A 15,318-nucleotide genomic window follows, 5' to 3' on the forward strand; every position below is an offset into this window, starting at 1 on the left:
CCACATTGCAATACCTTTGCCCATCCTCTTAGTTAATCTTTGGATTAAGAGGTGGTTACACTACATGGATAGTGGTTTTCATTTCTGTAGCCTGCTCTGGCTCAGCCACTGTATGTGTGGACATGCAAACTCCATATGTCTCAGGGTTGGGGAAAGTGCACTTGACATCTTTGCATTAGGTGCCGAGGACCTTGAATGAGAGAAATCACTTGATTCCTCCATGCATGCTAAACAGCGTGAATGGAGGAATCTCCACTGCCAGCTATTGGAGCCACAGCTGTCAGACTACCTGAACAGTGACTGCATCCAGGGCCACCAATAAGGGGGTACAACTAGCCCACCTGTACCGGACCCAGGTCCCACTGGGTCAGTGGGAGGGCCAGGTTAGGCTGGGAACCAGGATGAGTGTGATTGGTCAGGGGGTACCATGCATCAGACGTGGGCTGGCCACACCTCTTGTATTTTGCCCAGGAAGACCTGTCTGATAGGCTGTATGGGGTCAATGATTATAATTGCTCCCCTCACTGCACCTGATTGGATCCAGTCACTTTAACCACTTCAGCCCCTTCCTGACCAGAGCAATTTTTACGATGCGGCACTGCGTCACTTTAACTGACAATTGCGCGGTCGTGCGACGTTGCACCCAAACAAAAATTATGTCCTTTTTTTCCCACAAATAGAGCTTTCTTTTGGTGGTATTTGATCACCTCTGCGGTTTTTATCTTTTGCGCTATAAACAAAAAAGAGCGACAATTTTTTTTAAAAAAGCAATATTTTTTACTTTTTGCTATAATAAATATCCCCAAAAAATATATAAAAAAAAACAAATTTCTGTCTCAGTTTAGGCCGATATGTATTCTTCTACATATTTTTGGTAAAAAAAAAAAAAAAATCGCAATAAGCGTATATTGATTGGTTTGCGCAAAAGTTATAGCGTCTACAAAATAGGGGATAGATTTATGGGATTTTTACTATTCATTTTTTTGTATTAGTAATGGCGGCGATCTGTGATTGTTATCATGACTGCGACATTATAGCGGACACATCGGACACTTTTGACATATTTTTGGGACCATTGGCATTTATACAGCGATCAGTGCTATAAAAATGCACTGATTACTGTATAAATGACACTGGCAGGGAAGGGGTTAAACACTAGGGGGCGATCAAGGGGTTAAGTGTGTCCTAGGGAGTGATTTTAACTGTGGGGGGGGATGGGCTACCACTGACATGACAGCGATCACTGCTCCCGATGACAGGGAGCAGTAGATTGTCATGTCACTAGGCAGAACGGGGAAATGCCTTATTTACATAGGCATCTCTCAGTTCTGCGGCTCCGTGACACGATCGCGGGACACTGACGGACATTGAGCCCGCAGGACCCGCACGGGCACGGTCACGGAGTATGCGGCGGGTGCGTGCGTGCCCACAATGCCGCATCTTAAAGGGGACGTACAGGTATGCCCATTCACGCAGCCGTGCCATTGTGCCGACGTATATTGGCGCGCGCTGGTCGGCAAGCGGTTAATGTTTAAATTACCTTGCTGCTCTAGATACCGATCAGTAAGTGTTTTGTGATAAAAAAACAGCCCTGTTTCAGGCTGGGTTCACACTGCTGCGGTGGCAGACATCGCATGTGATTCGCAACGCACTGCTGTTCACATCACATGCGATGTCTGTGCTGTGCGATATCAGCCATACAGATAGTATGGCTGATATCGCACCGCATTCGGTCCAAACTCGCACAGGACCCTTTTTTTTGTTCGGACCAAAATCGGATCGCATGGGTGTTCACACCTATGCGATCCGAAAATGTCCGAATTGTCAGTTCGCATTGCGATATGCGGGCTGAACTGGGGGTGTCATTAACATTGTATGACACTCCCCAGCAGTTCGCATATGGCAGTGTGAACTGCCGTGCGAGTTGGTGCGATGCGGGAACCCGCAGTAAATTCGCTGCGTTCCCGCACCGCAGCAGTGTGAACCCAGCCTTAATCCACTATTGCCCCGGTGTCATTACTCTGTTTACTACGGCTGCACTGCATGTGAGAGGACGTTGGAGAATGCTATTGTAGTGCAGTCATCCTTAGCTTTTCTGTTTAAAATCAGCACAAATTAATTAAAGATGAAACAAACTTTATCCGTGCTTGGCTGAATGGCAAGTCTCCCGCTCATCACACTTTGAGACCGGCATGTGGTTCTTTGTGTGGTCATCTTGGCATGTTGTACGCTACATCCTTGTGACTACCCAGGCAGATCAAGTGACTGCAATCATCTGATGTCTACAGAGTTTAAAGAAACTTCCAAATATTCTTTGTAATTAATCAAGAGAAAGCAGTCAGTGCTAGTTCACACCAGATGCAGTTCTGTGCGCTTTTTTTTTTCTGCACTAAAAATGCATGCACAATGTTTTCCATGTATTTCAATGGCTCTAGTTCACACCAGTTCAGTCAGTTCCTGTCAGTTTCCGGTGCAGAAAAAAAGTAGCTGCATTTTTTTTCTGCACAGAACTGTACTGGAACCTAGCAAATTGTATCAAAAACGCACTGGAACTGCATGTGGTGTGAACTGTAAGCAAAAACTGATCCGGAACTGACCCTAAGATCATTAAAGAAAGCAGAAAGTTATCGGAAAAAGAACAATAATAAAAAAAAAAAAAGGCAGTGAAAATATAGAATCATCCTTTAGTCCCTTATGAACATAATTTTATCAGTAGCAGGCCCATTCATTAGGGGCGCACGGGCACCTGCCCCCCCATCCATGCGTCTGGCCCCCTGATCTGCATGCAGGGCGCCGGGCGCATGGATTCCAATGGCGTTTTTTTTTTTTATTAGATCTTTTTTAGAGTATTCCTCTACATGTTTTTGGTAAAAAAAAAGCTATAAGAGTATCTCATGCATGGACATACAGGTACGTCAGTTCGCGCAGCGGGGCCGCCCTGCCGCAGTATATGTGCGGTGGGCGGTCCGGAAGTAGTTAAGTTACAACATGGGCTTGTGTAGCAATTGTATAGATTATTTTGTTTATTTGCTATTTTTTCCACAAAAATGGAGTTGCCCTTTAAAGTGGAGTTCCACCCATTTAAAAGTCAGCAGCTACAAATACTGTAGCTGCTGACTTTTAATAATCAGACACTTACCTGTCCCACAGTCCAGCGATGTGGGCGCACAAAGCCCTGCTCCTCTCCCTCTCCTCTCCACGGCGCTGGTATTCTAATGCCCTGTACACACGATCGGACATTGATCGGACATTCCGACAACAAAATCCTAGGATTTTTTCCGACGGATGTTGGCTCAAACTTGTCTTGCATACACACGGTCACACAAAATTGTCGGAAAATCCGATCAGTCTTAACGCGGTGATGTAAAACACGTACGTCGGGACTATAAACGGGGCAGTAGCCAAGAGCTTTCATCGCTTAATTTATTCTGAGCATGCGTGGCACTTTGTGCGTCGGAATTGTGTACACACGATTGGAATTTAACCGATCGGATTTTGTTGTTGGAAAATTTTATAGCCTGCTCTCAGACTTTGTGTGTCGGAAATTCCGATGGAAAAAGTCTGATGGAGCCCACACACGATCGGAATTTCCGATAACACAATCTGATCGCACTTTTTTCATCGGAAAATCTGACCATGTGTACAGGGCATAACTGTAGGTGCCTGGCTGTGGCTTCACAGCCGGGCGTGCACTGCGCATGCGCGAGCCGTGCTGTGTGCTATAAATAGCCGTGCAATCTTCTGGGACCTATGACTTGTCCCAGAAGATTGCAGGGAGGAAGGGGGAGAGGTGATCTTCCTTCAGGCGCCGCGGCACCAGGGGAGGAAGTGGGAGCTGGGTGCCTATAAGAACAGGGTACCCCCTCCCCCCAAAAAAAATTATATGCCAAATGTGGCATGTCAGGGGGTCACCAGCACTTAAAGCGGAAATTTCATTTTTTGGGTGGAACTCCACTTTAAGTCTCAAAGTAATCCAAGCACTTCATTTTATGAAATTTTAATAGTATGTATTGTGTCATTACACATTGAATATCTTCCAAAGTGGGGTCTCCCAGAGACCAGCCATCTGCTTTTTATACTTCCATTTTTGCATTAATGGCACTATGTAGGACAGAGGCATGTCAAAGTTAAAGTGAAGTCAGGGGCCATCCAGATCCTAGGGGCCCCACTCTAGCAGTTAAAATGGTTACTAAGGGCTAATTTTTTTATTTTATTTTTTACTAAAGGATCACATTTTTATGACAAATATGTCATACTTACCTGCTCTGTGCAATGGTTTTGCACAGAGCAGCCCCGATCCTCCTTTTCTCGGGGTCCCCTGCCAGTTCTCTGGGCTCCTCCCTGTTGTAATATGTCGCAATTTATGTGGGAATACACTACCCCCCCCCCCCCCCCGCCGAGTGCCCCATAGCAAGCCACTTGCTATAGGAGCCAGGAGCTCTGATAAGGCAGTACAACCAGCCCTCCTGTACTGGGTCCAGGCCCCATCATTTCAAAAGGGGGGCCCGTGCAGCTGTTAAGCAGGAGGTCTGGCTGTACTGTCTTATTGCAGACACCCATCCTCCTTTGCCTCCCCCTGCAGTAATGCCAGCTTCCCCTCTTCTTTCCCCCTCTGGTTGCACTGCAGGGGGATTGGTTCTAGCACATGTGCCCCTTCCATCTTCTGTCCGGGCCTCCCTGTGTGCCCTTTTTCCCCGCAGCACTGACGGCTTCCCTTCTCTCCTCTCCTGCCGGAAGCTGCTGCGGGCACACAGGGGAATGTTTCAAGATGGAGAGCAGGGCAAGGGGCTGGTAAATATGTAATTTACTGGCCCCCTCCTTTCCTGAATGAAAACAGTGAGCGATCGGTACCAATCACTTCTGTGATTATTCATCACTGAAGCATAGTAAACGGTGCTTACTATGCGTCGGTTTGTGAAGGAACAGGAAGCCTCTAAGTGCTTCCTATTCATTCATCTGTGCAGCTGAAGCTACAGAGAAAGGGACTGATAAAGCTATGTCACTTTTGGACAGGGGAAGGGGGCCCGATCAGATAGGCTGTATGGGGGCCCCGTGATTTCAAACAGCAATCCTCATAGAAGCACTTGAGCTCTGTGCGTCCACGTCCATAAGACACACAGAATGGGGTTCGGTCCCCACTCACTAGCTGTGATTGACAGCAGCGGGAGCCTATGGCCAACGAGGAGGCAGAGACCAAGGACAGCAGCCGCTCTCGTGTACATCTCTGGATTGAGATCAGGCTTGGGTAAGTATTGGGAGGAGGAACTGCGGGGGGAAGCTGCCTACTGCATACCTTTATGCCCCGTACACACGGTCGGATTTTCCGATGGAAAATGTCCGATCGGAGCGTGTTGTCGGAAATTCCGACCGTGTGTAGGCTCCATCGGACATTTTCCATCGGATTTTCCGACACACAAAGTTGGAGAGCAGGAGATAAAATTTTCCGACAACAAAATCCGTTGTCGGAAATTCCGATCGTGTGTACACAAATCCGACGCACAAAGTGCCACGCATGCTCAGAATAAATAAAGAGATGAAAGCTATTGGCCACTGCCCCGTTTATAGTCCCGACGTACGTGTTTTACGTCACCGCGTTTAGAACGATCGGATTTTCCGACAACTTTGTGTGACCGTGTGTATGCAAGACAAGTTTGAGCCAACATCCGTCGGAAAAAATCCTAGGATTTTGTTGTCGGAATGTCCGAACAAAGTCCGACCGTGTGTACGGGGCATTAGCCTTTACAACCACTTTAACCGGTTCTGGACCGCCTTCCACACATTTACTGCGGCAAGGCGCCCAGGCTGCATGAAACGATGCACCTGTATGTCATTCCATGCAGTGGCTCTGGGGGGGGGGGTGCACATGTGTGCTGATTTGCCAGAGGGGGAGCCAATCAGCGGATCCGGTGGACCCGATGTACACCAGCCATCCGCGATCATTCCGGGAAGTAAACAAGGCAGATCGCCGTTCTGTCAGCAGGAACACAGATCTCTTTCTTTGTCCAGTCAAACATCCCCCCCACAGTTAGCAAGCACTTCCTAGGAGCACACTTAACCCTTTGATCTCCCCTGGTGTTAAACCCTTCCCAGCCAGTGTCATTAGTACAGTGACAGTGCATATTTTTTAGCACTGATCACTATATTAGTGTCACTGGTCCCCAAAAAAGTGTCAAAAGTGTCAGTTAGGTGTTCAATTTGTCTGCCGCAATGTCGCTGTCCTGCTAAAAATATCCAATTGTTTGTAGACCCTATAACTTTCGCGCAAACCAATCAATATACACTTTTTACCAAAAATATGTAGCTGAATACATATTGGCCTAAATTGGTGAAGAAATTTGATTTTTTAAATTTTTTATTGGATATGTATTATAGCAGAAAGTAAAAAATACAGTTTTTTTTTTCAAAATTGTCGCTGTTTTTTGTTTATAGTGCAAAAAATAAAAACCGCAGAGGCGATCAAATATCACCAAAAGAAAGCTCTGATTGTGGGGAAAAAAAGGACATCAATTTTATTTGGGTACAGTGTCGCACGACTGCGCAATTGTCAGTTAAAATGATGCAGTGCCGTATCGCAAAAAATGGCCTGGTCATGAAGGGGGGGGGTAAAACCTTCTGGGGCTGAAGTCATAGTTACATAGTAGGTGACTTTAAAAAAAGACACAAGTCCATCAAGTCCAACCTGTGTGTGTGCTTTTATGTTAGTATTAAATTGTATATCCCTGTATTTTGTGGTTGTTCAGGTGCTTATCTAATAGTTTTTTTTAATTATCGATGCTCCCCGCTGAAAACACCGCCTGTGTAATAGAATTCCACATCCTTACCGCTCTTACAGTAAAGAACTTTCTACGCAGTTTAAGGTTAAACTGCTCCTCCTCTAATTTTAGTGAGTGGCCACGTGTCTTTTTAAATTCCCTTTCGCTGAAAAGTTTTATCCCTATTGTGGGGTCACCAGTACAGTATTTGTAAATTGAAATCATGTCCCCTCTCAAGCGTCTCTCCAGAGCGAATAGGTTCAGTGCTCGTAACATTTCCTCATAACTAAGGTCCTCCAGTCCCTTTATTAGCTTTGTTGCCCTTCTCTGGATTCTCTCCAGTTCCAGCACATCCTTCCTGAGGACTGGAGCCCAGAACTGGACGGCATACTCCAGGTGAGGCCGGACCAGAGTCTTGTAGAGCGGGAGTATTATCGTTTTATCTCTGGAGTTAATCCCCTTTTTAATGCATGCCAATATTCTGTTTGCTTTGCATGCCATTGCTGAGCCTGTCATCTACTAGGACCCCCAGGTCATTTTCCATTCTAGATTCCCCCAGAGGTTCTCCCCCCGGTGTATAGATTGCATTCATATATTTGCCACCCAAATGCATTATTTTACATTTTTCTACATTAAATCTCATTTGCCATGTGGTTGCCGACCCTATTAATTTGTTCAAATCTTCTTGCAACGTTTCCACATTCTGGGGAGAAATTATTGCCCTGCTTGGCTTAGTATCGTCCGCAAATACAGAGATTGAGCTGTTTATCCCATCCTCTGGGTCATTTATGAATTAGTCCAAGGACAGAACCCTGGGGGACCCCACTTTCCACACAGGACCATTTCAAGTACTCCCCATTTATTACTACCCTCTGAACTCGTCCTTGTAGCCAGTTTTCAATCCATGTACTCACCCTATGGTCCATGCTGATAGACCTTAGTTTGTACAGTAAACCTTTATGGGGAACTGTACCAAATGCCTTTGCAAAATCCAGATTCAGAGTCTACGGGCCTTCCTTTATCTAGATGGCAGCTCACCTCCTCATAGAAGGTTAATAGATTGGTTTGGCAAGAACGATTCTTCATGAATCCATGCTGATTACTGCTAATGATACTGTTTTCATTACTAAAATCCTGTATATAGTACCTTATCATCCCCTCCAAGAGCTTGCATACAATTGATGTTAGGCTAACTGGTCTATAATTCCCAGGGATGTATCTTGGCTTTTTTTTTAAATATCAGAGCTACATTGGCTTTTCTCCAATCTGCTGGTACCATTCCAGTCAGTAGACTGTTCGTAAAAATTAGGAACAATGGTCTGACAATTAATGACGGAGTTCCTTAAGGACCCTCGGGTACAAGCCATCTGGTCCCGGTGACTTCATAATGTTAAGTTTTTCAAGTCTATTTCTAATGCTATCCTCTGTTAGCCATGAGGGTGCTTCCTGTGATGTGTCATGAGGATAAACATTGCAGTTTTGGTTACTGAATGCCCTCATTTCCCTTGTGAAAACTGAGGAGAAGAATAATTTCAATACCTTCGCCATCTCTCCATCCTTAGTCACCAGCTTCCCTTCATAATTCTTCATGAGGCCAGTATGATCTGACCTCCCTTTCTTACTATTTATATACTTAAAGAGATTCTTGGGATATTTTTACTCTTCTGCACTATGTGCCTTTCGTTCTATCTTGGCTGCCCTGATTGCGCCCTTACATTTCTTGTTGCATTCTTTGTAAAGTTGTAATGCTGATGATGATCCCTCAGCCTTGTATTTTTTTTTAAAGCCTTCTCCTTTGCTTTTATATGCATTTTTACATTGAAGTTAAGCCACACAGGACTTTTTTATTAGCTCTTTCAAATGTATTTATTGGGGGTGCACTGGCTAATGCACTTATTTAATATGCTCTTAAAGCATACCCATTTTTCCTCCGTGTTATTTGTTCTTAAGATTTTATCCCATTTAGTATCTTTTAGCAAGGATCATAGTTTAGGGAAGTTGGCTCTTTTGAAATTCAGTGTCTTTGTATTCCCCTTATGTTTCCTATTTGTGTGATTTATACTGAAGCTAATTGACCTGTGATTGCTGTTTCCTAAATTGCCCCTTATTGCCACATCCGTGATGAGGTCTGTATTGTTGGTAATCAGTAGGTCTAGTAATGCTTTGTTTCTTGTTGGTGAATTTACCATCTGACCCATGAAATAGTCCTGCAAGACATTTAGGAAATGGCGAGCTTTAGATGAATGCGTGGTTCCTTCCGCCCAGTCTATGTCTGGATAATTAAAATCCCCCATTATGATAACACTTCCCATCCTTGCCGCTAATCCAAATTGTGATAGGAGGTCTGCCTCCCCCTCCTCCCTCTGGTTAGGGCGCCTATAGTTAAGTAAGTATTTGCAGGTTATCTTTTACTTTGCAGCAGCAAAACGAAACTAGGCTTCTAAATTAATTTTATTGACTTTAAGCGTGCACACTGGCATGTCACAATACATTAATTCCGTGTTCTATTAATAATCTGCCCTGAGCAAATTGGATTCAAATAAAGCAGCCACTATAAAAAATAAAGCAATAGAAAAACACAGGAAAATATCTGTTTTTGCTGATTGGTGTATCAGTGATCTTCTTCATGTCAAGAATGGATATCCCGAGGACAGAGAGCACAAGTTTTACTGACACCCTACCTCTCAGCAGTTGCTGCAAGTTCTATCTTGTTCCCTTATTCATTCTGGGAAATTAAAATAACTTTTGCCATCCAAAAACATCACTTGATTCACAATTTATTGGTGTATAGTGATTGAATAAATTGCTTAACATACATTAAAATTTTATTAATTTTGCTTTAATGCATAACACCCAAGGTGTAGATAAAAACGCTGGCGATAATATACTGACATCTACATACTAAATTTACATCCTGAAACAAAGTATTTTTTTAGCTTAACACATTGAGTACATTAAAATAAACATTTCCCAGTTAACTACTTGTTAAAATTCTTATCCCAGCATTTGCACTTTAAAGCTTTTAATGCTGCTGGCTCCTGCCCTCTCAGTGATGCTTCCCTGAACAGGAAAGAGTTGGACAGTGCAGTCTCCAGTCAGCCTGTTAGCTTGAAGAAGGCAGGGGGAGAAGGAGGGAGGAGCAGAGGACACAGCCAATGACTGATCAGAGTATTGGATTGCTGCAGGTACCACGTGACCGCAGTGACCAATCGCAGCAGGTTACATGACAGTTGTACACAATGGATGGCTTCCTTTCATGCCATCCATTGTGTACAATTGCATTGCTAGCTGTGATTGGACAAATTGATCACATGGTACAGACAGGGGCAATAACAGCCCATCTGTACCATGTGATTAGCTTTGGTCAATCACAGCTAATCACAATTTCATTCAGTAAAATGCTTGCTTATAGCAATTCACTACTATAAGCAAACATAATGTGTAAAAAAAAAAAATCCTGATCAATTCCCCAGAGTAGTATAATGTCACTATGGTAACATTATTTTGCTGGTCTGTGTGTTGAAAAAAAATAGCAAAAAAATAAACAAAGAAAAATAAGAAACAAACAAATTATAACTTCTTTTTTTTTTTTTTTTGTACTATCACCAGTCAGTACCCCTAATCACTGCCACGCCAGGTTTATGATGATGCTGTGCTGCACTGGTGACAGTATGTAGAAAAAAGAGTTGTGAATTTTCTTTTTTTAATTTCTTAATTTTACAAAAAATTCTGACAAAAAAAATTACAAATTCAAAAAACCTGCATTGCTTCTTACTAAATACCGTGGACTGTCTACTTTCCAAAAAGGGGTAATTTTGGGGGTAATTCTACTGTCCTGGCATTTTAGGGCCTTGAGAAATTAGTCCGTCAGTACAGTACATTAGGATCGATCAATTTTCAGATCTATATCATAGTTTGTGGACTCTATAACTTTACTACAGACTAAACATACACTAATTTGGGTGTTTTACCCCAAAGAAATGTAGCAGAATACATTTTGGGCTAAATTTATGAAGAACAATTATTTATTTGCTAAATTTTATAACAGAAATAAAGAAAAACTATTTTTTTCTCAAAATGTTCAGTCTTTTTTCATTTATGTAGCAAAAAACAAAAACCGAATGGTGATTAAATTCCACCAAAAGAAAGCTCTATTTGTGTAAACAAAATTATAAAAATGTAGTTTGGGTACAGTGTTGCATGACCTCACAATTGTCATTCAAAGTGCCACAGCGCTAAAAGCTGAAAATTTGCTTGGGCAGGAAAGGGATAAAAGTGCCCAGTATTGAAAGTGGAACTTCAGTCATTCTTTCATCTTTTCATCTATTAAATCCTCTGCACTTGTTTGTTTTTACTTTTGGATAGTAAAACATTTTTTTTTCTGACACTAAAAACCTTATACAGCCCACTTCCTGTTTCTTGTCTGATCATTAGCCTAGGTTTATGACATCATGTACAGCTCTCTCTATCTCACTCTCATGAGAGTTTGCCAGGAAGGGAGGGGGGATAAGTCATAAGAGGGCCAATGAAAGCTGCAGGGCTGCAGGTGTGCCTCTGTGTGTCTGTGTAAATCCAAGAAGTGAACAGGCAGCAACTTTAGCTGCCCACAGTTAAAATGGCTGCAGCCAGACTTAGTGGAGGGAGATTTCTGCAGCATATTTGGCAAGAACAGAATCACAGTATATATAAAATAATATGCAAAGTGGTTGGAGGGAAGCTTCAGAATGGCAAAGATGTTTTTATTACAGATTATGTGAGCAGACTGCAGTTTCTCTTGAAGTGGTTAAACTGTTATATGTATTTATCTTTAGCCAATGCTACTGCCAAGTATTCAATTCCCCATATGACTATGGATGAGTCAGCTATAAGCGCTACATATATTTTGCAGCTATTGCTCCTCCCAAGGATTAAATAATTAATTTGTTTGGAGGCACAAATATTATATACAGTAGCACTAACCTTTCTGGTTCTATATATAGATTAAACCCTATTAATGTCTTTATCAAACAAGCAAGAAAACATGGACATGGGCTCTACCTTCCGCCTGGTCTTTAAAATAATATAAGATTGTTTAAAAAATATATGGCAACGCATGGAGCATACAGCGTGCCAGCACTCAATTGAATAAGACCACATACAATAGCTATATTAAACTGGATTAAAATCAGCATACACGAGACAACAAAATAAAGAATAAAAACCTGTCAACCACCAGATCACCAGCTAATGTTGCAAATCCAGTATTCTCTTGTATCTCTATGTAAATAAACTTTTTTTATGATTTCAAAATTTTGAATTGATTCCCTCTCACAGACAACAAATAGTAGGAGTGTTAATTGTATGTAATTCAATTAGTTCCAAGTGTCTCCCTCCAACAGACATTTCATACAGTGTGGAAATGCTACTTAGTAGAAAGTCCCTTATACCCAAGATATACTCATTTTATAATATGAAGCTGGATACACACTATACAATTTTCTGTAGATTTTTTCCTTCAGATTTACCAAAACCATATAATATGAGGTCAAACCTTAATGCCCCATACACATGATAAGATTTTCCTACGGAAAATGTGTGATAGGACCTTGTTGTCGGAAATTTCGACCGTGTGTAGGCTCCATCACACATTTCCCATAGGAAGTTCCGTCACACAAGATTTGAGAGCTGGTTCTCAAATTTTCCAAAAACAAAATCCGTTGTCGGAAATTCTGATCATGTGTACACAATTCCGATGCACAAAGTGCCACGCATGCTCAGAATCAAGCAGAAGAGCACTTTGGTGGTGGTGCTGGTGCCACAACACTGTAAGTCCTCACAGTTACTCTTGGTGGGCGCTGGAACAGGCCCTGCTGTGAAATATTATATCAAGAATTTTAATTACATGCACCTATTGAACAGGGGCAAAAAAATTGGGCCTTTGGTGGTGGTGGTGGTGTTGCCACAACACTGTAAGCCCTCACAGTTACTCTTGGCGGGTGCAGGAATGGGCGCTGTTGTTAATATATTAGTTAAAGAATTGTAATTACATGTCCCTGTTGAACAGGGGTGGAAAAATTGGGCCACTGGCACTGGTGCCACAACACTGCAACCCCTCACAAATGTAATAGTTGGAGTGCAGGAGTGAGCCCTGCTGCAAAGTATTGCATCAAAAATTGTAATTACATGCCCCTGTTAAACAGGGGCTGAAAAATTGGGCCTTGGGCACTGGTGCTGGTGCCACAACACTGCAACCCCTCACAGATACTATAGTTGGAGCGCAGGAATGAGCCCTGCTGCAAAGTATTGGGTAGGACCCCACTGTCGCCACTTTCTTCACAGCGCTGTTTTTAGTTATCATTTTATGTGAGTGTATACTTTTTTATTATACTTTCCATTAAAACGGATTTACACTATTTGGCCATTCCTTTTCTTCATTTGGTTGCTGATATTGCTGGTTCATACGCGGATCCGAGGGATACGATCCATGGGCGCTGGATTCCACATCTTCTGACCCGATCACGCTTGAATAACACAGCTATGTGGTAGCCATTCCACCAACTTTGCCCGTCTGGGCCCACTTCAACCCAGCACCACCTAAGCCTGATTGACTCCACCTGGCGTATGCCTTGTTGGGTCCACCGAGTCCGGTAAGCCTCTTCACTTTTATTGGGTGGTGTATGGACCCTTGTCACGGATGATTCATTCTCTTGTGGAGATTTGCTCCAGAGGACTTTTATATTTCTCTTAAGTGATGGTCTTTGCTAATTTATGACCTTTGAATTGTCAATCCATAGACTGTATTTTTGGGACCTTCTCTAGCGCTACACTTTTCTTGTTATTTTGACATCATTTACACTTGCTGGTTGTGTTAGCTGCTGTGTCCTTCTTTTTTTGTGGGAGCGCAGAATTATTGTGTATTTATTCCTGCTGCAAAGTATTGCATCAAAAATTGTAATTACACGCCCCTGTTACACAGGGGCTGAAAAATTGGGCCTTGGCCACTGGTGGCGGTGCCCAGAACCAAAAATGTTCTTACAAGCTATCAGCATGGAAATTGAGGAGGAAGAGGATTGTCACTCAGCATAACAGGATAGTCACTCAGCATCAGCTTAGGCAGTCTTGAAGGGATCTCACATTAAAAAAAAATCAATCGGTTACATCAGCATCAGGTGCTTGGTAGCTGGTGATCCAAGACTGATTCATTTTTATGAAGGTCAGCCGATCGACCGATTTGGTGGACAGGCGCACTCTGTGATCGGTTACAAAGCCTCCAGCAGCACTGAATATGTGTTCCGAAAGAACGCTGGATGCAGGACAGGCTAGTAGCTCAACTGCATACTGTGCAAGCTCTGGCCAGTGATCCATCCTCAGGACCCAGTAACCCAGAGGATTTTCGGTGGGAAAGGTGTCCATGTCTGATCTTGCCCCTAGGTAATCCTGCACCATGTGAATCAGACACTGGCGATGGTTGCTGGAACCGATCAGACTTGGGGCTGTGGACTAAAAAATTGTCTGAACGCATCGGTCAGACGGCCACCTTCTCCACCACTTCTTCTGTGACTGACTGATGCCTCAGCAAGACGTGGTCCTGGAGGACAAGGAAATTGTAACCTCCCAGGCTCTGGAAACGTGTTGCACAAACCTTTCTGCAAGGCCTCCCAAAGATGTTTCACCTTCTGCCCCCTCTGCGACGGCAAGATAAGGTCCGCAACCTTACCCTTGCAACGTGGATCAAGGAGGGTTGCCAGCCAGTAATCATCCCTCCCCTTGATACAACAAATATGAGGATCCTTCCGCAGGCTTTGTAGGATCAGAGAGGCCATGCAGCGTAGGTTTGCTGAGGCATTCGGTCCAGAGTCCTCTGGGTCACTATGGACGACATGATCCGCAGCCACCTCTTCCCAGCCACGTACAAGTCCATGGGTTTCTTCGGACTGTAAATGATCCCTTGAAGACTGCTGCTGATGCTGAGTGCCAGGCTCCACCTCCATGCTGACACAATCCTCCTCCCCCTTGTCCTCTTCCTGTGTGATCGTCGGGCACGCAGGAACACTGTCTGGATAAAGGAGGCCTTGAGAGGTAAGGAAGTCCTCCTCTTCCTTCCTCTGTTCTGCCTCAAGTGCCCTGTCCATTATTCCATGCAGCGTGTGCTCCAACAGGTGGACAAGAGGTACAGTGTCACTGGTGCATGCACTGTCACTGCTCACCATCCTTGTGGCCTCCTCAAATGGTGACAGGACAGTGCATGCATCCCTGATCATAGCCCACTGGTGTGGGGAAAAAAAAACAAGGTCCCCTGACCCTGTCCTGGTGCCATAGTCACATAGGTACTCATTGATGGCCCTCTGCTGCATGTGCAGCCGCTGCAGCATGGCCAACGTTGAGTTCCACCTGGTGGGCATGTCACAGATTATGCGGTTCTTGGGCAGGTTAAATTCCTTTTGGAGGTCAGTCAGCCGAGCACTGTGGGACACAGATACGGGGAGCACCCGACATGTTTCGAGATATACTCTTCTTCAGGGGTGTCTGATTGGAATCAGCGCACAAAGAGGTATGTCTATAATTTAAAAAGACAATTATGAGCCAA

Source organism: Aquarana catesbeiana, linkage group LG13, assembly GCF_042186555.1.
Source record: "Aquarana catesbeiana isolate 2022-GZ linkage group LG13, ASM4218655v1, whole genome shotgun sequence".
NCBI lineage: Eukaryota > Metazoa > Chordata > Amphibia > Anura > Ranidae > Aquarana > Aquarana catesbeiana.